This window comes from Pholcus phalangioides, unplaced genomic scaffold (genome assembly GCF_987345545.1).
Source record: "Pholcus phalangioides strain wild (caught in Gottingen) unplaced genomic scaffold, Ppha-v1.0 ptg000007l_1, whole genome shotgun sequence".
Classification (NCBI taxonomy): Eukaryota; Metazoa; Arthropoda; class Arachnida; order Araneae; family Pholcidae; genus Pholcus; species Pholcus phalangioides.
The window spans coordinates 49,576,544-49,598,900 of NW_028301600.1; the positions used below are offsets into that span (position 1 = coordinate 49,576,544).

Here is a 22,357-nt window from a genome sequence, read left to right on the forward strand (position 1 = left end):
TTCATCTACTGGAACATGAAGATAGGCTTTGAACAAATCTAGCCGGCAGAAATATTTTGAGTTTCGGGGACTGTTCAGGATCTCATCAATTCGACGAATTGGATAGTTGGCACTGACAAGACGTTCGTTGGCACCAATCTTGTAGTCTACACAGAGTCGTACATTTCCATCAGGTTTAGGAATGACTACCAACGGTGATCCCCAATCACTTGTTGCAACTTTCGATATGATTCCTTGGGATTCAAGCGTGTCCAGTTCTTGATTGACTTTTTAGCGTAAGGCATAAAGAACTTCGCGTTCCTTATGGAAAATTGGTTTGCAATTTTCACGTAGCTGCAATGAGACTTTGAAACCTGGGATACAACCAACTTTTTCTTCAAAATTTTTTGGATATTTAGAAATAATGTTATCCAGGCAGTTGGTTTGTTGAACTTGTAATGTTCCCAAATCAGCTGGTTTATGGGAGTCGATATCTTCTAGGCTTATTTTTAGATGCCTTATCCAAACACGTCCTAATAATGCATCATATTCCTCTGGAACAATGTAGAGTTCTTCACGGGATGTTTTCCCTTGGTACTCCACATTCACATTCACTTTTTCATCTGGCAGGAACACATTACCAGTGTATGATCGGAAAGCAACAGTTGAATTTTGAAGTTGTGTTCGAATGTTCAGATTATGGAATGCATCGTGTGGAATAAATGTAAATCCTGCACCAGAGTCCACTTTGAATCTTACCTCTCGACCTTCAATGTTGATCATGATGAAATATTTGTCGATATCCTTTGGTCGCTCGTGGTGTTGAAATATGTCGATAATTTGTTGCACACCATAACAACGAAAAGCTTCGGCATTGGACACATGATGGTTGATTTGAATTCTGATGGATTTTCGCTCTGTTCATCTAGCAGTGTCTTAATGCATACTTTTCTGAGGTGTCCCGTTTTCTTGCAGGCACTGCACTTGAGAGATTTTGGATTCGTTTTGCAATCATTTGCAATGTGATTATCACGACCACAACGAATACAAAGATTTTGTATACCCAATTTCACAAAGTCTATTCTGGAACTGGATTTGGAACTCTGGCGGTTCTTGCTTCTTGGATAAGATACAGCTGTGTTTCGCGAGGTACTCGAGTCACGTTTTGCTGGTCTGGATTTTTGATGATTGATTTTGATTTTGCTGATACCGATTTTTGATGATTCAAGAGCTATTGCTCTCTTCAAGATGTCATCAAATTCAAGAATTTCAGACTGTAAAAGTTGCTCACGTATCGAGTTGTCACGAATTCCACGAACAAACTGGGCACGTAGAAATATATCCGCTATAGACGTTTTGCATTGGCAAGGTGACACGAACTCACAGTTGATAATATCCTGTCGCAGAGTTGCTACATAATCGCGATTGTTTGATTTTCCGTCTGATAGGTAGACAAAAATTGATGTTGTGCCACTACTATGTTCTTCTTTGGACACAGATGGACTTCGAATGTTTTGATGAGTTCGTCATATGTGAGCTCGTTCGGTAGGCGTGGCGAAACCAATGCTGCTAAAGTATTATAATTAGAGACACCTACAGAGTTCAGAAGTATTTGAGCACACAATTCTTTGTTGGATGACACGTTTTTCATATCAAGAAAATTTTTGAAGCAATGAATATACATTATGAAAGATTCTTTCTTCGGATCGAAAGTATCGAATGTTTCAATCATTGCCGGTTGCTTTAACTGCGTCTGGGTCGATAAAAATGCTTCGAATAATTCACGTTGTTGAGATTGAAACGCGCCCAAAAATTTGTCGAATAGTTCGATACCAAAGAGAAAGTGGCTTACCGAAATAGAAGTTTCTTTATCTTATCGCCAATTATTTTATCCGAGGTGAGGTTGATTAAAAGACACGCCATATTATCATGCACCATTTATCAACGAAAACATAACAAGAACAATCTTGATTAATAATTAATTAATGTATAGAATATAGACAAAGAACAGCAACCGGCAATGTGACCGGGTTACAAATACAGATAGATTAACGTCCTCTATGCCTGCTTAAAATGTGACCGGGATTACAGATACAGATAGATTAACGTCCTCTATGCCTGCTTAAAATGTGACCGGGATTACAGATACAGATAGATTAACGTCCTCTATGCCTGCTTAGGGCTCTAGGACAGCTTTAGTTCATAACGTCAGAGTGCAATCTTGTACAAGAACAGTTGCGAAGATGATCAGGAACAACAGAACTGTGGGGAACAAATTACAATGAAGAAACAGTCTTGGCAAAAAAACAAACAAACAAACAAACAAACTGGTAGATGATGCAAAGAAAAAAAACCACAAAAATCTCAGCTCCTAGAAAAATGAAAGCAGCCAATGTCAAAAACGATTACATTTTCCCATGAAAATTTCAAATTCCTTGATCAAAGTGCTCGGAGTCATTTCAATGAGTGTGTGCCAGTCAGATATCTGATTATTACCAAGGCCTACATTCTGCAGAAAGCATTCTCTAAAAATTGACCATTTAGGACACGTAAATAAGAAATGATTGTTAGATTCACAATTGTTGCCACAGATACAGTTAGGTGAACTTATTTGATGAATTCTGTGAAGGTAACCATTGGTAGGTGCTCTGTTGGTCATGAGACGATAAAAAAGTGATTCAAACTTGCGGCTAGTAAAGTAGGGCGAAAATTTTTTAACAGCATCGAAGAAGTTTCGGTCCGGGATTGATACAGGACGTAAACGCACACATGGACGGTCTTGACCACTGTTTTTATATCTTGTTGGGGCCCTCCGGCATAAAGCCCTGTATAATTAAAGAAGAAGAAGAAGTCAAGGACGTACATGTTTGTATATACAACATTTGTTTTGTATCTGAATCCCCCAGCAGGTATGGAGGATATTAATCATTCATGTCAAGTTTGTATCTGAAAATTGTTTGTGCTGTATATACTGTGCATTTGATTTTCTGTTTGTGCATTTTGTTGAATAGTTTCACACCTGTGTGAAAATATATTGTGCTTAATATATGAATGCGTGTATTTATATATATGGTGGTAAATATATGTCATATATATGTTAAATATCTTCTAGTTATATGGCGATTTTTTTTTTGATGCATCTAATTCTTTCTCACTCTGGAAAGCTAAGCAATATATTGCACTAACTTTGTTTTTTCTCACCCAACAGCCCTAGGTTGGTACAAAAGGACGTAAAACAAATCAAGTACATGGCACAGATACTTGACAGGATATAGAGGACATTTACAGAGTTATTATCCAAATTGCTTCATGGTTATGGGTAATAGAATTTAAAAAAAAAATCAATCTGTTTCAAGTTCAATTGGGTGATAATGCATCGTTTATTTTACAGGATAGACACAACTTTTAAATTATTCAGCTGGGTCGTCATTTTGTTAAAAATGCTTATTTTGTTGAGTTTTTATTGTGAAAAATAATTTCAGTATTTCCAGATCAGTAATTCCTCATCATAACGCTAATCATGGATCTATTAAGTGCATAGTCTGGAAGAAATGAGAAGTGTGTCCCCTTATGTACAATATTCTTTCTTTCAAACAGAGCACAACTGTGGTCTATCAGCATGGGTAATTTTTTACTGAATGTGTTGAGCTCAGACCATAACTGCTTTGGTATAAGGGACAGGTTGGCGAGTTTTGACGTCTTTTTTTGCCGCCGCCAAATATGTCCGACGGCCCGAGAAAAAGGTGCCAGAAAAAAAAATCTCCAGCATAGAAAACAGTAAAAAACAAATGGTATAAACAAAAATAAGCTCTGGATTGTTTAAAAAATAAATGAGAGAATCAGGGTTTAAATAAAACCCGGGCCGTTGTAAATAATAAATCGATCAGGGTTTAAATAAAAGGGTTTAAAACCCTTTGAGGGGCACTATATAAAAAAAAAATTTTTTGGCCGAACTAACTTCATATACTTGATACATAGGACTCATATAAATATGTTTTGCAACTATTATTTTATTTTCATCAAAATCCAGCGAACAACAGGTGGTCGCACAGTGGGGACACCGCACACCTAGAACACTGAAAGCTTCCCTAGGGTGTAATGCAGAAAAAGCAACATTTTGTTTGAAAAATTCCCTTTCTACCGATTTTGTAGGCCAAAATGATCAACATAAGCATATTGATAGGTGGTAAATCTTTTTCAATGAGATGGCAGTGTAAATTTTCTTTCTTGAGTGGCATATAAATTTTTTCGAAATGCCAAATTTTCCATCAGTGGCACTGAAAAAAACAATGAGAACATCAAGATTGGCGATGTATCCGGCATTCGTAGAATTTACTAAGATGGTCCCACTTCTTCCTTTGAAATCTGGATTTTGGTTTTTTCTCCTGAACCATGTGAAATTGTCGGGAGGATCCAGGCATTGGGCAGTGTATACATCAGCATAATTTTCATGATAATCCATGCAGTAAGCTTTGTTTTATTTTCTTTATCTGGTGTATCATCAGATGCATTAGACTCCAGATCAGAGAGAAGCTCTGAAATTAGTATAATATTGCTTCAACTGTGCTTAGGAATTTTATAGGCATTTCACCACCAATAAAAGTAACAAATGCCCAATAATCGGTTGTGAAGAGGGGGGGGGACTCAAGGCGAAATAAATTCCAGAAAATAAAATTAAAGCAGTAGAGAGAGCATAGAAAGTAGTCGTCAAAAGAAAAAGCTGCTCTAAAACCACTAGAATGAAAGAATGGTTATGTGTGGGACAAAAAAATAACACATGTTGTGTCTTCCATTCTAACCCCCAAAATTTCCACCACAAATACACATCTGAGATGTTTCAACACCATTGCTGCTGTCACCCATTTTCTAGTAAACAAGACAGAGGGGAGAAAATGAAGAAAAACAAGGTCGCTTCGTCTCAAGAGAGGTGGTTTCACACTGACGTCACTTGGTGTATCTCATTGCTCTAGGTGTGCGGTGTCCTCAGTATGGAACCACCTTTTTAAAACTTTCATAATTTGATTTTAAACTATTCTTAAGTTTATTGAATGGCTTGATTTCAACAAATAGGGCAAAATCTATAAAAAACCATCATCAATTTTTGAAAAAAAATTTTTTTTCATTAGGAAATAAATTTTAAAACACGTACTATAAAACTAGAGAAAATGGTGGATTTTTTTACCACTTGCAAAACAAAACCAGTATGATGCTGCCATCTCTGACAGAAAATCTAAATCTTAAGCTATTTAATAAGATTTAAATGATTACTGTGCGAAAATTAGTTATTTTTTGATGGAATTTTGAAAAGGTGGTTTCGCTATGGGGACACAGCGCCGGAAAGGGTTAATAAGCTGTTCCCCAGGTTCTTATAAATAAACAACAGTCCTGCATGTTGTATAAATAAATATATTCTATGTATTATAAATTAAAACCCGGACTCTTTCCGGGAATCCGGGTTCTTATAAATAAACAACGGTCCTGCATGTTGTATAAATAAATATATTCTATGTATTATAAATTAAAACCCGGACTCTTTCCGGGAATCTGGGTTCTTATAAATAATCAACGGTATAAAATAAGTAAATAAAATAAAAAGGATGCAGGGGCATCCTGCATGTAGAAAAGAATAAATATTGGAAAATATTAAAGGTACAACCTGAGGGAAAAGATATCCAAAATAATTAATCCAACACACACATTACATCATATATATGTAAGGAAGAGAAAATGCTTTGATCCCAACGGTTTTTTAAAACGCTGCGGCTATAAGGTGACGTCATTTGGAAGAAAGAAAGAGAGAGAATAGAATGGAAAAAGAGAAAACCAGTTTGAAAATGGCAGTAAGACAGTATATATTCTAGAAACCTTGACTAAGACTCGTTTGAAAGACACGGAAAGACAACAGCCAGCGCCACCAACTGGCAGAATTCTTCGAACATTCTGGAACAACGACAACCCAGCAGAACAACAACGAACCAGAGCACGCCAACGATGGTACCTTATCGCCGGAAAAAATGCCAATTTGGCGTGTCCCTTATACCGAAGCTGTTCCCAAAAAATTAGATTTTCCACGAGCTTTCACAATGCCGTGAAGTCAATGACTACTGCCGTTATTAGAGAAAACGCCCATAGAGGGAGTCGTAGCCATTTCTGCCTAGCAGACATAAAAAAGTCTTGGACCGCATTTAAGCAACTGACAAAGACGTGCCTTTGTTTACTTAGCTTTTATCTGCAATCATTTATTTATCAGGGTTATTTATCACGGTTGCCAAAATCTCTGTATAATCATTATTGTATTCTATTAACAACCATTTGACAAACACTAAGTTTTTCATCAGCAGCTTTATATTTTGAAGTTTTTTAAATTGCTTCTTCTGTTATATTCGTTATTTGACTTTAATTTTTAACTAATTACCTTTTAAATCATTTATATATTAATTAGAAATTTAGACTAGGGGCAGCCGTGAGGAGAGCGGGGAGGATTTTCACACACCCAGATTTCTAAAAATCTGAAGAAAAACTTACATTAGCAAAAAAAATTAGGATCTCAAACAAGGAACATGGGCGGAGATACGGGGGGGGGGGGGGCGTCAAAGGTGGAGTCGACTGATCTAATGTATATATGAGCTAACATCATCATCATCGTGCCCCCCCTAAACTTCCAAGTCAATCTCCGCCTATGACAAGGAATACGACACGCAGAGTGAATACAACAATGTGAAGTTAAGTTTCAAAACATGAAATTTTGATATGAAAATATATATGAATTCTTAGGGGAAAAATATGAATTCCCCCAGAACTATACAGACAGAAATAACAGAACATCCTTCGGTTACACCCTATGGAATAGGGTGAGAATGGTTGTTGCGGGGGTTGTAGTGAAAAACATTACTTGGGCAAAGCTTAAGTTTAATCAGAATATGAGAATTAATTTATAACAGAGATTATCCTCAGGAATATTACGAAAGGGTCTTGGGGGAACAAAGTTAGAATGGATAGTCAATCAGGTTTCACTTATGGATAGGTCTGATGACGCTGGGACTGAGAGATAGTTGAGCCCTTGGAAGGTGGCAGTGATCAGCGCAGCTTTAGAAGTGGTGGGTTGGGGCGCTGCTCATCAGATTGTGTGCATCTGAGCTGTCCCTTGGAAGACATCCGAGGAGGTGATACCAAGCTGCGGCGGCGGAGGTCTTGCTGCAACGGCCCCCTAGAGGAGAGGTGGTTCCCTTGACGATGAAGTGGTCTAACGGATAAGAGGCATCGTTTTAAGAGCCGATTGGAGATGACTATTACAGTGGCAGAGTGGCCCTGTGTTTCGGAGACATCGTCTTGGTAGCTCAGGCTTAGATCACTCATTGTCAGTTCGCCTCTAGGGAAGCTGTGCAGCAGCGGAGAGCACGTCTTCACTCCATCATTTCTCAGAGCAAAAAGCCTCGATTTTCACATTCCTTCTGCGGATCTCAAACTTTTTGAAACACCTTATTGGATGCGGAAGGTCATCTGACTCGTGACATCAGTTTTCTGAGTGACAGATGAGGTTTTGAGACACGCCCTTCCCCTCGAGAGAAGTTTGATGAGAGTCCTCAAAAAAAAAATAATAAAAAGCAGCTATTTTCAAGATATGATGCAAACCAGGAATAAAGAAACAAAGCCAATTTTACAAAATGTTGAATAACTCCTCAAATTCTGGGTCGATTGGTCTGAAATTTTGAATTTAAGGTTCCAGGAAAATTTCCCCATCGAACGAGACTAATATCGACTTCGAGAACCAAAGAAAATTTGGTTAATTAAAATTTTTCATGTGTAGACAATACTCGGTGCAAATTAGGCAAATTAATTACTGTAAAAGGTGTTACAGTGGGGCACTTCACATTGTGGGTGGGGGGAATTTATGGGTGAAATTTTTGGGAATAGATCTAAGGACAATAAAATGACATTTTTCACCAATTCCATAGGATGTTACAAAAAATAACTATAATAATTATTATGTAATTAATGTTTGTGCAAAATTTGGGAAAATTATGGGTGTAGTGTGGGTTAGTCAATCACAACAATAATAATAGTGATGTAATCAATTATTAGAGGATAATTATGTATGGAGAGGATATTATGTAATGTTTGTTTTTAAGTGTGGAAGACATATTTCAAGAAAGAGAAAATTATGTGTGAGTGTGTGTGAATTAGTGGTTATACATTATCATACTCACAAATCCAATTCTCAGGGGAATTATCAAAATACTCAAAGCCATAATAATAAAAATAATTTGGTTTTTAACCCATTCCAGGTTATACAAATACAAAGCCACAACAGGCAAAATGCCCAACGAGGTGGCTGATAAAAAGATGCCCATAAAAATATGGATGTCATATATTTACAAAAAAAAAACAGCAATCCAATTAAAAATGCAATTAACACAAATTATAATCAATATATACACATGATAAAATATTATACAATGCCCATAAAGAATACTTATGGTTGTCTTATTCTAAGTATGGATAGCTTCTCGATTTACCCCAACATGTTTATCGTATTTCTTTTTAAACGTGTCAATTGTGTTACAATTTACTACCTCCGGGGGTAAGCTATTCCATTCATTAACAACCCTATTAGAGAAAAATTCCCTGTGACACCCAGTGGCGGATTACCGCACAGGCGCATGAGGCGCGCGCCTGGGGCCTCGGCAGAGCGGGGGGCCTCCAAATAGTTGTGTGCTTCATCCTACATATGAATTTACATGCGCATCAACAAATCTCTTGAACTAAGTACAGTATCTGCTCTACCTTTTTTTTTTTTAACCGCAATTTTTTTTTTTTTAATGTATACTGTACGTATAAGAGTTATGGAAGAAAAACGGGAACTGAAAGAAAGAACAATTTACAAGACGCAGCTCTCAAGGGCCAGTTCTTCCCCGACAAAGAAAGAAGAGACATTGTAAAGCGATCATTCAGGGAGGGTCATTTTCAAACAGTATTTCCCTAAGGGCACAAGCAGGAGGAGGGGTGAGAACAGCAGGTCCTAATGTCTGTCCGAAATGAAAATTGGAGTGAAGGCATAAACAGATGTCTCATTCCACAGTATTAAATGCTTTTATAGGCGCCAATAATACGACAGCTTTGGTGTAAGCTTTTGTATACAGTATAATGGATGACAAGATGGCTATCGGCAAGCGGCGACATCGACAGGAAGAGACACTCGTACTAATTAAAATGAATGTAGTAGAGCTCTTATTGTGATTTTGTCTCCCACTTGTTTGAATGAAATACTATAAGCTGGTTCAAACAACATATACATTTGCAATCTATGACTGGAACCATACGACCATATGACAAAAAAAAAGTGGGGTTTGAAATGAATGCTGAATGACATGCATTCTGAATCACGTGATTTTTCTGTTTCTCTTTTAACACTCCCTCCCCAGCTGGAAAAAATCAAGGGGGTTTCTTTTCCTTCTTTCTAAAAAAAAGAGCTACATTTTTGGATTGGTCAAGGAGGCTTGGGTAGACAACATCTTTGTGTCAGACCGAAAAGTGTTTATTGTTAATGTAATTGTAATGTGTGTTATTGTAATGAAAAAAATTTCCATGCCGATCCTCAAGATTTCCTTTAGGATATAGATTGCAGAGTCTTCAAAAATAACGGTAAGCAAAACTAAAAATATATAAATTATCTGATAAATTTTTATTTGAGCATTTCAATTCAACTACAGTAGTCTCTCGAGAATTCGGTCGTGCTGTAATCCAGCACGTCCAGTAGTCCAGGATATTTAGGTGGTGTGGTGTCACTTTTCTCCTGATGCCCTAACCCCTTAACACGTTCTAATATTTCTTAATTGCTGATCAAGTCCTGACTATGTCTTTGCACGAAATTTCATATATTATTTCAATGGGTTTCTTCAAAGTTAATCCAGCAATTTCGGTAAAATCTGGCACACCGTGGTCTAATACGTACCGGATTAGCGAGAGTCTACTGCAGGGGTCTTCAACCTTTGAGGCATAGCAGGCCATATTGAAACATTTTATAAAGTACGCGGGCCACAATGTTATACTGTGGCATTTTTCGTTATTAAACGAAACGGGGGGGGGCATAATATAGAAGATTTTTATTCACTCTGAATACAAATAATACAAAGGCAAAGGCCACAACAGGCAGAGTGCCCAACGAGGTGGCTGAAAGAGAAAATAATAATAATATAATAATAGTAAAAATAAAATAGAATAAACAAATAAAAAATAATAATTTCTAAAAAAAATTTTTTAAATAATTTCTTTCATTGACAATAATTTTAATTCATTCTGAACTAATTTCTTCCATTAAAAATATAATTCTTATATTTACTCTGATATAATTTCTTCCCTCTATTGAAGAAATGTTTTTCTATTAAATATTATCAGTATCTTTATATCAAATCAAATATATTATATTTGAGATATTATCAAATCTTTATTAATCAGTAATATTAAATTACTAAAACTATGACGGATCTCCATTTTTGCCGTGTGGCTGAAGGCACCAGGGCGGACATCTTAGATTACTAAAAATATGATGCAGAATTTTACTGTGACTTTTTTTTTTAATGGGAGTGTGATTATTTTTCATCTAGTACCAGAGAATATCATTATATTTCCTTATCTTATTTTTGTGTTTATGGTTTTGGTGATGCAAAAATAAAAAAAAAAGTTATGATTTTCATAATATTGTTCATTTTAGTGAACCATCTCGTTCTTATTAGGGCCAAAAGGGTGCAGTGGTGGATAAACGCAAATTTGTGGGTGGGGGCGGTGGTTGTGACAATGTGTTCAATTTTTCAGGATGGTTCTGATTTTTTTTGGAAAAAATTCTGAATTTCCCCCCTTTTTTAAGCAAATTTATTTTCTTGGTTTGTTACTCAGTCAAAAACGTAGAAAACATTTTTTTTTCCATTTAATTTTTCTGCTCTCGGGGGGGAAGGGGGGGGGTTGACAGTCCCTACCTTTAATCCGCCCCTGATAGGGGGGCCTCCAGATCAGGTTGCGCCTGGGGCCTCCCAAAATCATGATCCGCCACTGGTGACACCATGACCTTACATTGTCCCTCATCAATCGATACTAGTGTCCCCTTGTAAAAGCAGTTGATTGGTGGTGTACTAAAAATTCATGGTCCATCCTATCTATCCCATTGAAAATTTTGAACACTTCGATCATATCTCCTTGACATCTGCGTTCATCCAATATAATCATATTCAAAAAATGAAGTCTCTCTTCATAACTCAAGCCCTGTGTGCCAATAAGGACACGCTTAGCTCTTCTCTGCACTCCTTCAACCAAGTCTATATCCCTCTGTAGGTATGGTCTCCAAAACCTTACAGCATACTCCAGTCCAGGACGAACTAACCCTCAAAAAAGCGGGAGAATGACTTTAGGAGAATGCGAAGAGACCTTTTTGAAAATGAGACCACAAGCATTCTATTCGCATTTTTGACCACCGCTGGACAATTTTCAGAAAACCTAAGTCGCTCGTCAATGAGAACTCCCAAATCGGTGACCCCCAGTTGCATCCGGGATACTGACACCACTCAACTCGTAAGAGAACCGTGGGTTGTTCGAACCAAAATGAGCGACCATGCACTTATCAATGCTGAACGTCATGCTCCATTCATTTGCCCATGCTGCAATCCTGTTTAAGTTGGTCTGGAGCAACTCCCTATCGCTTTCATTCCCGATTACCCCCATTAGCTTCACATCATCTGCGAATTTGCTAGTAATCCCATCGATACCCTGATCGAGTTTATCGATAAAAAGTGAAAAAAGTATGGGGCCAAGGACACTTCCTTGAGGAACTCCACTTGTGATGTCTGTCCAACCAGAGAATTCCCCATTCACCATAACTCGTTGCGACCTATCTCTTAGCCACGATTCTATCCAATTCAGCAAGTTGCCCCCAATTCCAATCTCGTGTAAACGCTTCAAGAGTTTGCCATGTTGGACCCGATCGAATGCCTTCTGGAAATCAAGGTAAACAACGTTTACATTTTTGCTCTTACCCAATGCCTTAGTCACGTAATCATAGAAGCAAAGGAGGTTAGTCACACATGACTTCCCCTTCCTGAACCCATGCTGATTATCCGACAATACATTATTCTCGTCTATCCACTTCACAAACTCTGGTCCTAGATATCATCTGGTCCTGGTGCTTTGCTTGCACATACATTTCTTAGAAGATTAAGGACCTCCACTTCTTCTACTTGAATATCGTTGAGGGTTTTATTACCCCATGCAACACCCACATATCGAATATCATTATCTCCATTAAAAACCGACACGAAAAGGTCATTGAAAGCACTACACATGCCTACATTGCTCTCTACCCTAGAGCCTCCTATCGAGAGGGGGTCAACTGTCCCCTTACATCCATTATTGACGTATCGAAAAAATGATTTTGGGTCAGAGCCAATGTTATCTGCCAACCTAGATTCAACTTCCTTTTTACTATCCTTTATCGCTTTCTTCAACAGTCTTCTTTTATCAGTAAACAATGATAGGTCATCTCGTCCACTTTTATACTCTCTGAATGCCCTTTTCTTTTCAAGATAAAGGTTCCGCACGCTATCCGTGATCCATGGAGGGTGCGATGTACAAACACGCTTTTTTCGAACAAAGGGTATGACGTCATGCAAAACAGAGGACAGCTTCGTACTAAATTCTTCCCATTGACTTCCCACCTCCACTGATTCCAACCGGTCTTTGAAAACTTCCGCTAACCTTCCTCTCAAGACATCAAAGTTAGTTCTCCGAAAACAAGGAACCAATTTTTTGTCTTTAAATATATCGTCAAAAAGAAAATATAAAACTGCTTTCACACACACAAGAGTTAATATACCCAAGATTATCAATCGCTGATAGCATTCACAAAAGGAAACACTTACGTTTTATGTACAGTATTCTGCATGGAAAGGCTGATATGAATTATATTCTACTCAGGGGTAATGCAGAAACTGCCTGGAAAAGAGGAGAGTGACATGTTCCCTTAATTGATTTCTTTTTAAAATTCGAAATATTTTTTACACATTTTTTTTTTGATCAGGTCTATGGGTGCAGGGTATTCCCCCCCCCCCCCCCGTTCACCCTCTCTCTCTCGAGTCTCTGGATTTGTGGATCCCCAAAGTTGGTACGTCTGTGAGCTGGAAGTGTGCACATGTACCTAACAGTTTGAGTGAGTATCTAGTGTTGTACAAGTATTTTTAGTGCTGCCATAAATATTTAAAGTTATGAATGAAGTGTAATGATTGAATATAATCGCCTGCAATATGAGCAAAAATTTTTAAACAGATTTTAACCTGCTAAACAAGATATTTTTCACAATACGTATATGGAATACAAATACAAGGCCACAGGCAAAATTATCAACGAGGTGGCTGGGAAGAAGATGTCCATAACAAATATGGATGTCATATATTTTTAAAATACAGCACAAGACTTCTAGATGTGCAAGGCCAGTGCTTAAAATTTTGCAGCCTGAGAGCCAAATAATATTTTGTTCTTTTTAATATATGGCTATTTCAAAAGAGTTTTCTTTTTCCTTCAACTTTACTTCTCTAATACAATAAGTCCAGTCCTGTACTTGCAGTGACTTGAAGCGATTAACTAGTCACACACAGTTGTCTGTATTCACAAGACTGATTCCATTGCACAGAAAGTAAGAGAGCGTCATCCACTGCAAACAATAGTGGGCTATATGAGGCAATGACTTCAGTTAGATTGGGAACATACGCTTCTTGCATTATCTGCTCATGCGCAGTATAGTTGTTTACTTTTTCTATGCTATCGTGTAACGGATCAGGATAATGTCTTTCTCCGCTACTTTTGTTAATTTGTTATGTGGGAAATAGTCATGTTTTGGCCCCAGGGACCGCTCAGCTACCGGAAACCATCCAGAAGTTCTGCTGGCATACCATCACGAGCCAGAAAGTCCGCTTAGTCCTACTGCTGTAGGGTGGGGTCTTGCGGTCGTTTGACAAGGACGGAACCAAGGTCGGACGGCTGATGTCCCATCAAAATTTATTTCTCATGTAACATATGCTTAATAATTATTTAGTTTGGGGATTCTCCCGGGGGAGATATCACATCGTCTTGTTATAATGTTATTGTATTTTTATTTACCTGTTTCGGTGGTTGGCTGCAGAGTTCCGCCGGAATAATTGTTTTGTTTTTGTGTTTGACGTAAGAGGCGTGATCGGAGAGCCTGGCGAGCTCGCCCGATTACGTTTAGCGTTGCCACTGAGGAATTTTGAAATATTTTTTGACTTTGTTTTGTATGCAAATTATTTTTGTGAATTGTTGAATTTTTATCGAGAGACGGAGTGTTGCCGGTGGATGAATTGTCTTAAAGTTAAAGCTGGTTTTTATGTATAAAAGCTCCTCTCTCGATCTCACTAATCGCATTCACGCATTCATTCATTCACCTCTTGCTTTGGCTACTTGAGTAGCTTGTTCTTGATTTCGGTCATGAAATTTTTAATATAATATGATCTAAATAACTACCATTCTTGTTCCCGCCGGGTCCGGTGAAGATGTTTTTATAAAAGCTAAATAACCAATTAAAGAGTCTTGCAGTTCAACCCGTGACTAGTTGCCCTCTGGCAGATAAAACCTTGAATGGTCTGGTTCGTGACGAAACTTCTGGTCTAACGCTATAGAAACGTCCTTGTTCTCTGCCTTTAACTGTATAATTCGAACCGGGCACGTAACCCCATTAAGGGATGTTACAGTCACACCGATTTTTTCTCTTTCGGTGGGGGTCTCTCTCCGTGCAGATGTCTCCCTCCCTGCTTGCCCGCTTCAGCATGAAAGCTTAAAATTTGATAATTGCTGTTCATGGGTTGTGATGGTAAGTAGTATAATTGATTAAATATAATTATTTGTTTATTTACAACAAGAACGCGTAATCCAAGTTTGTTCCAGATGTGTCTCATTAAGTATTGACTTGATAAATTTCTTCAAATTTTAGTTTTTCAATATTTTCTTAAGATTATGTAACGAACTCACTTTTCTACATTGAGTGCAGTCACGAACTGGGTAGCGTGTAAAGGTAATTTTCAGTGGACGACATCAGACAATGTCGGCTGTTGCCGCTCACGTAGCTTGCCACATATTGTCGCTTTCAGTAGATGACTGGACTAAGTCAGTGGGTTAGTTGAGTGATGGGAAAACTATGGCTCTGCTTAAAGGTTCTATCTGGCCCACTATAGAAATTTTCGATTTCAGTGTTTCAAAAAAATTCATTTAATAAAATTTTCACAGTTCCATTTTTTTTTTTTTTGCACATGCAATATATCAGGGGGTACCCAAAAGTAACAGGATTTCTTTTTAAAAATTTGTTTATTTAATTTTTTAAAAATAAAAATTCAATTTCCCTTGAAAGCACTCTCTGTTTGAGCTAATACACTTGTTGTGTCTTTTCTTCCATTGTTGAAAACCAGAGATGGGCAAAGTCATTTTTTTTACGGAACCGTTCCTTTTGAGATCAATCTTTTTATTGAACTAGTTCAAGTGAACTACATAGTTCATTTTGAATGTGAAGCTACGAATAAATGAGAGCACGTATAAAAACCCGTAAAATTGATATATCATAAAGCAAAATTTAATTGCCAATGAAAATCGAATGGTCTTCACTCTTTGGGAATAAACCCAGTGTGGGGCCCTTTCTATTTCTAAGAACAGATTATTTTTTTTTTACGGCAGGTAGAATATTTTTTTTGAGGATTGGTTGAGGGCTTCTTATTTTCACCTAAGAATTTTCATCTGGGTAGTGGGCACCGCTAAAGATGGGTTTATTCCTATTGTCATCAAGGGCGTTTAACTGCTTCTTACCTGGTAAGGTCTGGGAAAAACTAATTCTTATCTGATAGTTCACTGAAATTAATTATTATGAGACGAGAGAGAGAGAAATATATGGATCAGGTTAAGGTGTAAAAAAAAATAAACAACATTGTAATAGGTGCGAACAAACATTTATTAATTAAAAATAATGTTATGATAATATGAATTTTACACTTACATCACTAATTACTAAAATGATTTACACTATTTTGCATGCACACACTTTCAAACTGCTTAAGAATTAACTTTGTTTGATCCCACCAAAGTAACGGGTCAGACAGCCTAGGTAAAAGTGGTTCAGATAAGTATTTATCTATTTCCACGATACTAGCCGCTTCAGGGTTTTGTCTTGCTGTTAGAACTGCTGTTTCTTCATCAAATTTCGTCCAAATCTTCGACGAGCTTGGGGAACCTGGTGGGACTTTCAGGTTGATCGGAAAGGGGGGGGGGTCATTTTGGTTTTGGTCCATGGTGATTAATGTTTTGATTTTTGTGACTAAAAAACGACATCAAATTTCCTTGTATTTTTAAATGCAGACTGTTCTAAAGCAGTTGTCAAGCAACACTGATTCAGGGATTAATTCGTGCTCCTTTGATATTAGCCTGTCACCGATTTCCTTTAGCAGCTTATCGCATATTTCTTTTAATACGATAGGAAAATTTGGAGTTCTTGACATGTCTTTGACAGTCATACAAATTCTTGAACAAAACCATTGTTTTAGGAAAAGTTACACTTTTAGCAGCACTCAATTCCTTGGTTACGTCAAAAATTTCTAGAGTATTAATGCTATGTTCATTAACAATCCAATCACTTCTCGAAAGTGTTGTTTCATCATACTATAAAAGTGCAAGAGGGGATAATATCGGGTTTTTATTACTAAATAATCTTTAACATTTCATAAGAGTTCCAACATGCTGGTACAACTTAAATTAATTTTAACTCCGGCCATTTCATTTGTTTTTGGGTTTCGTGAAGCCTAGTCAAGGCATTTGAGATTTTTCTAAACTATTTTAGAACCGGTTTGCACTTTTCTGCCCTATTTCCCAACCTACGAGCATTACTGATCCCGCTAATATGCATTAAAAGGTGGGGGCAGGGTTGATGGAATTTTTTTGAAGGGAGGTCAGAGTTTTGCTGATGGTTGTGGGAGGGGGAAGTAAAAAAATGGCTAAGAATCTGCTGATGTAATACTTGAACAGCTCCTTATATAACAAAATTCTGGAGCTGTTCAAGATATATAAAAAAAGAAATGGCGAAATACATAATTTTTTAAAAATTTGGATTCTCAGATTTAAAAAAATTTTAGGTTTGTTAATCTAAAATAATCGTTGAGAGATTTGTCTGCAAATTTTTACGAAAAAAGCATTACTTTCTAATGAGTATTTAGACAAAAAACTAATTAAAACAAAAACCTAATTAAAACTAAAAAAACCAAAAAAAAGCCTTCCTCAGTAATAGTGTACGGTTCGAGAAAGTAAATGACAAGGAACGACTGTGTCTTTCGTAGTTCGAAGAACGATAAGAACTAATCTGAACTGAATGAACTAGTGAAAGGTTTCTATAGTTCGGACGTTTAGCTTGGGGAAGGGGGGGGGGCACTGCATGGACTTAGGGAAGGATCGTGCATGTGCATTCTCCAATAGGTAGTGAAGGGGGTAAAGAACCAAAGAACGATAGTTCACTAAAACGAAGACAGCTACATACAGTTCTTTTTCCCGAACTAGTTCGTTCATGAACTACACATCCCTATTGAAAACATTTTTGAAATTCATCTGTTGTGATGCCATACAGCGCCTTCATTGTTTTTGTTTGCACCTCATCCATGTTGGCGCAATATGCTTTCATTTCATGTTTTTCATCCATAGGAATGAAGAAAAGTCACACAGCTAATCAGGTGAAAAGTCCGGGTGGGGCACAGAAGTCATACTGTTTCTTGTTAACAATTGGTGCACTGTGAATGATGTGTGTGTGGCGCTACTTGTCTTGTACAATTTTTATATTTTTATTATATTTTTTATGCCACTCACTAGCTAGGCATTATCTAGTGTGTTCTTGTATTGGAGTTCAGTCTGGCTTCAACTGTCGACCGAATATGTCCTAAAAGTCTCTCTCTCTTCTATTAAATAACTAAAAAAAGAAAGGAGTCATGACTGTATGTTTCCGAAATAACAACCAGACACATCCACCAGCACTAGCATCACCATAGTACTGGTGACCCGCGTAAAGCAGATGTTTGACAGCCATGAACGCACAGTCGAAACTACTCTTTCTCGCTTCGTAATATGCGACTTGCTGCATTTTTTTTTCCCCTGTGTGTGGTGCGTTTGCTGACTGATTGAGGGGGCATCTCCTCAGTTCTCTTCCTGGATTGTGCTGAACTTTTTTTTGGATATGCCGAATGCTACAGAATAAACAGATATTTTTTCTGAATTAGAACTTTCGCGTGTTTCTTTTCGCGCGCCTTCGATTTGGAAATCCGATGTCGATCTTTGGTTTCTTCAGATTGAATCGAACTTTAAAATAGCCGGAATTATTGATCCTAAAATGCAATTTCACTGTGTTGTGACAGCTCTCGATGTTGAAGTGTTATCATATGTTAGCGATTTGATCAGATCTCCTGTTACAGATGATTCTTACAACCAGTTAAAAACACGCATTTGTCAACAGTTTTCACTGTCGGAAACATCCCGCTTACGAGTTCTACTCCAAGAGCTTGGAGTAGCTCTCAAAGCTCACTCTTGGGGATAAGCGACCTTCTCAGTTGTTGCATGAGATGCATACATTAGCTGGCAAGAAAATTTCAGATGAAGTGCTTAAAAGCCTTCGGTTACAACGTTTGCCTATCCATACACAGCAGATACTTTCTGTTAGTAAGGATACATTGCCGGATTTAGCAGAAATGGCAGATAAAATTACCGAAGTCACTGGGCACACACCGACTATTTCTGAGGTCAGCCGTAATGAAACCATCAGCTTGCAATCACTTCAAAGTCAAATTTCGACTTTGACCGTTGCTGTTGACCGCTTATCCCGCTATAGAGAGAAAAATTTTAACAAAAAGGGAAGAGTTCGTTCAAATTCTCGGTCTAGAGAGAGGTCTAGTGGTGATGGTACACCCAAACGTAAACCTTATTGTTGGTACCATTTCAAATGTGGTCGAAAAGCATCAAAATGCATTAAACCCTGTGATTGGTCGGAAAACTAACTGGCCCATCTGTTTTGGCGACAGCAGGTGATGGCCGGCGTTTAGTTCGCCTTTTTGTTCATGATCGAAAATCCGGTACTGGTTTTTTAGTGGACACAGGCGCTAGCATTTCGGTTTTCCCACGAGATACACAGGTGCATAAAGCAGCAGATACAAACTTTTCGCTATACGCAGCTAATGATACTAAAATTTCTACGTATGGTTGCAAATCTTTATCAGTGGATTTAGGGTTACGCAGACTATTTAGATGGTCCTTCGTTATAGCTGATGTTAATCGCCCGATATTAGGTGCTGATTTTGTAACGTATCGGGATCCGATCCCTCTACGTTAATGGTGATCTTGTCGTTATGTGGGAAATTCCTTCTTATTTTAGACCCCAGGGACCTCTTAGTTACCGGAAACCACCCGAGGACCCACTGGCGAACCGGTAAGGGCCAGAGTGTTCGATTAGTTCGGCAGTCGGCGGGTGGGGTCTTTCGGCTGTCGAACGAGAACGGGCCAGAGGTCGGGCTACTGATGTCCCACATAAATTAATTTCCCTCATGACGACGATGCCGCTATTTTCGTGGAGGGGTTTGATCCAATATATGTATAGTTGGGCGAGGCTTAGCCCAGTTTAAATTATTTTTATCGAAGAACCTCCCGGGGGAGTTATTGCAAGTCTCGTTGTGCGGATACGAAAATATAGTGTTGTACTCACTTATTTTCGGCGGGGGGCTGCAGACCTCCGTCGGAACAATTCATTTCATATTGTTATGTTGGTAATGTTTACATAATCGGGAGAGTCTGATCAGCTCTCCGGATTATGTCATGTTGCCAGATTCCAATGTAATTAAATTGTAATGTTTATAATAGTGACGCATGAATATGCAAATTCGATAATTTTGTTGAGGCGAAAAGGCCATGCGAGGACATGTGGTCCCAAACTTCTTGTAAAAGGGGAGTATAAATTCCTCCCTCTTTGTCTCTCACATTGCGTTCGTCTAATCTTGTTCTGTTCAACTGAAGCCCTCTAGTAGGACGGTTCACCGTCTTACTACCGTATCTATTGGCCTTAGGCTGAATTATTAAAATGCAATAATCTACATTATTTGAATCCGTTTTCCGGCAGGTCTGGAATCAAAATATAAAACAATCTTCACAGTCAAAGTTCTTCATTGCTGATCGAGGTGGTCCGGCCCTCAACCGAGAGGCCCCCGGAGCTGATCAAGGTGGTCCAGCCCTCAACCGAGAGGCCCCCGGAGCTGATCAAGGTGGTTCGGCCCTCAACCGAGAGGCCCCCTGGAGCTGGTCAAGGTGGTTCGGCCCTCAACCGAGAGGCCCCCTGGAGCTGATCAAGGTGGTCCAGCCCTCAACCAAGAGGCCCCCCGGAGCTGAGCAAGGTGGTCCGGCCCTCAACCGAGAGGCCCCCAGGAACTGATCAAGGTGTTCCGGTTCTCAACTGAGAAAACTCCTCTGGTATTTACGGAAAAGCTAACAACATCGGATGTCCGATCGCTGCACAGGTTGACTGTTTTTGATCATCAATTGGTGAGCCAGTATCTTTACTGCTAACGTCAAATAGAGGGCTCCAAGATATACTAATCCATTGTTAAAATTAACTAACCCATATAATTAATTTGAATAAATAATAATATTTCATGCGAAAGTTTGTTTCTAATCATTTTCCACTTGTCGTTTGCCACTTTATTGCTGGATATTTCGAACCGGGCAAGCAACTCCCTTAAGGGACGTTGCAATTTCTTAGAACATTATGGTCTATTAGTTGAAGTAAAAAAGTCTTGTTTGATTGACAGTTTGACTTCACTTTCAATCAAATGTAGCAATGCCAGTTGCCCTACATTAGGCTTAAAGACCATTAGTGGAGATTTGCCCTACTTGAAAATTTTATCTAAATTTCCTAATCTAACGAATCCTTCTATGCTTGGGGCTACTTCTAAAAAACACTGCGTTACACATTGCATTACTACTAAAGGTTCTCCTGTCTTTACCAAAGCCCGCAGACTTTCTCCAGAGAAACTTGCTATTGCAAAGCGTGAAGTTCAAACGCTAATGGATCAGGGCATACTGAGACCTTCAAAAAGTCCATGGGCAAGCCCGATACACATTGTTCCTAAACGTAATGGAGAATACCGTTTATGTGGGGATTACAGAAAACTTAATTCTATAACGTGTCCAGACAGATATCCTATACCACATGTTCATGATTTCAGTTACGGTCTGCAGGGAAAAAACATTTTTTATAAATTGGACTTGGTTAAGGCTTATCATCAGATACCTTTAGATCCCGAGTCTGTTGAAAAAACTGCCATTATTACCCCATTCGGACTTTATGAGTACTTATATATGTGTTTTGGATTGTCTAATGCGGCACAATCTTTTCAACGGTTCATAGATATTGTCTTAAGCGACTTGAACTGTTATGCATATTTAAATGACGTACTAGTTGCATCAGCAACAGAAGAAGAACATCTTAAAGATCTAGAATTGGTTTCTGAACGTTTAAACAGTTTTGCCATAATTCTTAATCCTGATAAATGCATATTTTGGAAATCTGAGATAGAGTTCTTAAGATTTTTGGTTAACAGCAATGGCATTTCTCCTTTGCCAGAAAAAGTCGACATTCTTCGTAATTATCCGCAACCAAAAACGGTTGATGAACTTCGAAGATTTCTAGCAATTCTCAACTTTTACCACCGTTTCTTAAAAAACGCAGCATCTGACCAGGCTCCCTTACATGATTTGTGCAAAGGAAAGAAGAAAAAAGATAAATCTCTCATCGCCTGGTCGGGGGAAACTATTGCTGCTTTCGAAACGTGTAAACATGCTATTACCAATGCAACGCTTTTGGCTCATCCTAAACATGATGCTCATCTTTCGTTGACAGGAGATGATAGCATCAAATTTCGCTCTCGGAGCTGTTTTACAACAAACTTCCGATGGTGTCGTCGTACCACTCGAATTTTTTTCTCGAAAGTTAACAACAACTGAAAAGAACTATAGTACTTACGATCGCGAGTTGCTTGCGGTTTATAGTTCTATTAAACATTTCAGACACATGTTAGAAGGCAGACCATTTACGATCTACAGTGATCATAGGCCTCTAACTTATGTTTTTCACAAAGTTAATGATAACAGCTCTCGCAGACAACGACGTCATTTAGAGTATATATCACAATTTTCTACGGACATTCGTTACATTCAGGGTGAGCGAAATGTTGTAGCGGATGCTTTTTCCAGATTATCCGAAATTAATTTACCTGACTCGATTGATTACGCAGCTATTGCTACTTCACAGAGTACAGACGCTGAA

At 38.2% G+C, this 22,357-nt stretch overlaps 1 protein-coding gene across 9 annotated transcripts in view; it reads left to right on the forward strand.

The window, feature by feature from the left end:
• The first annotated feature begins 2,806 nt into the window (after positions 1 to 2,806).
• Positions 2,807 to 22,357, forward strand: part of LOC149085427 (dnaJ homolog subfamily C member 4-like) — an 87,917-nt gene continuing 68,366 nt past the window's right edge. For 7 of the 9 annotated variants that reach the window (XM_089233421.1, XM_089233420.1, XM_089233429.1 and 4 more), the window contains exons 1-2: positions 2,807 to 2,888; positions 3,188 to 3,298. The gene's annotated coding sequence lies outside the window, so the exon portion shown is untranslated. The other 2 variants (XM_089233425.1, XM_089233422.1) reach the window with 2 other exon arrangements.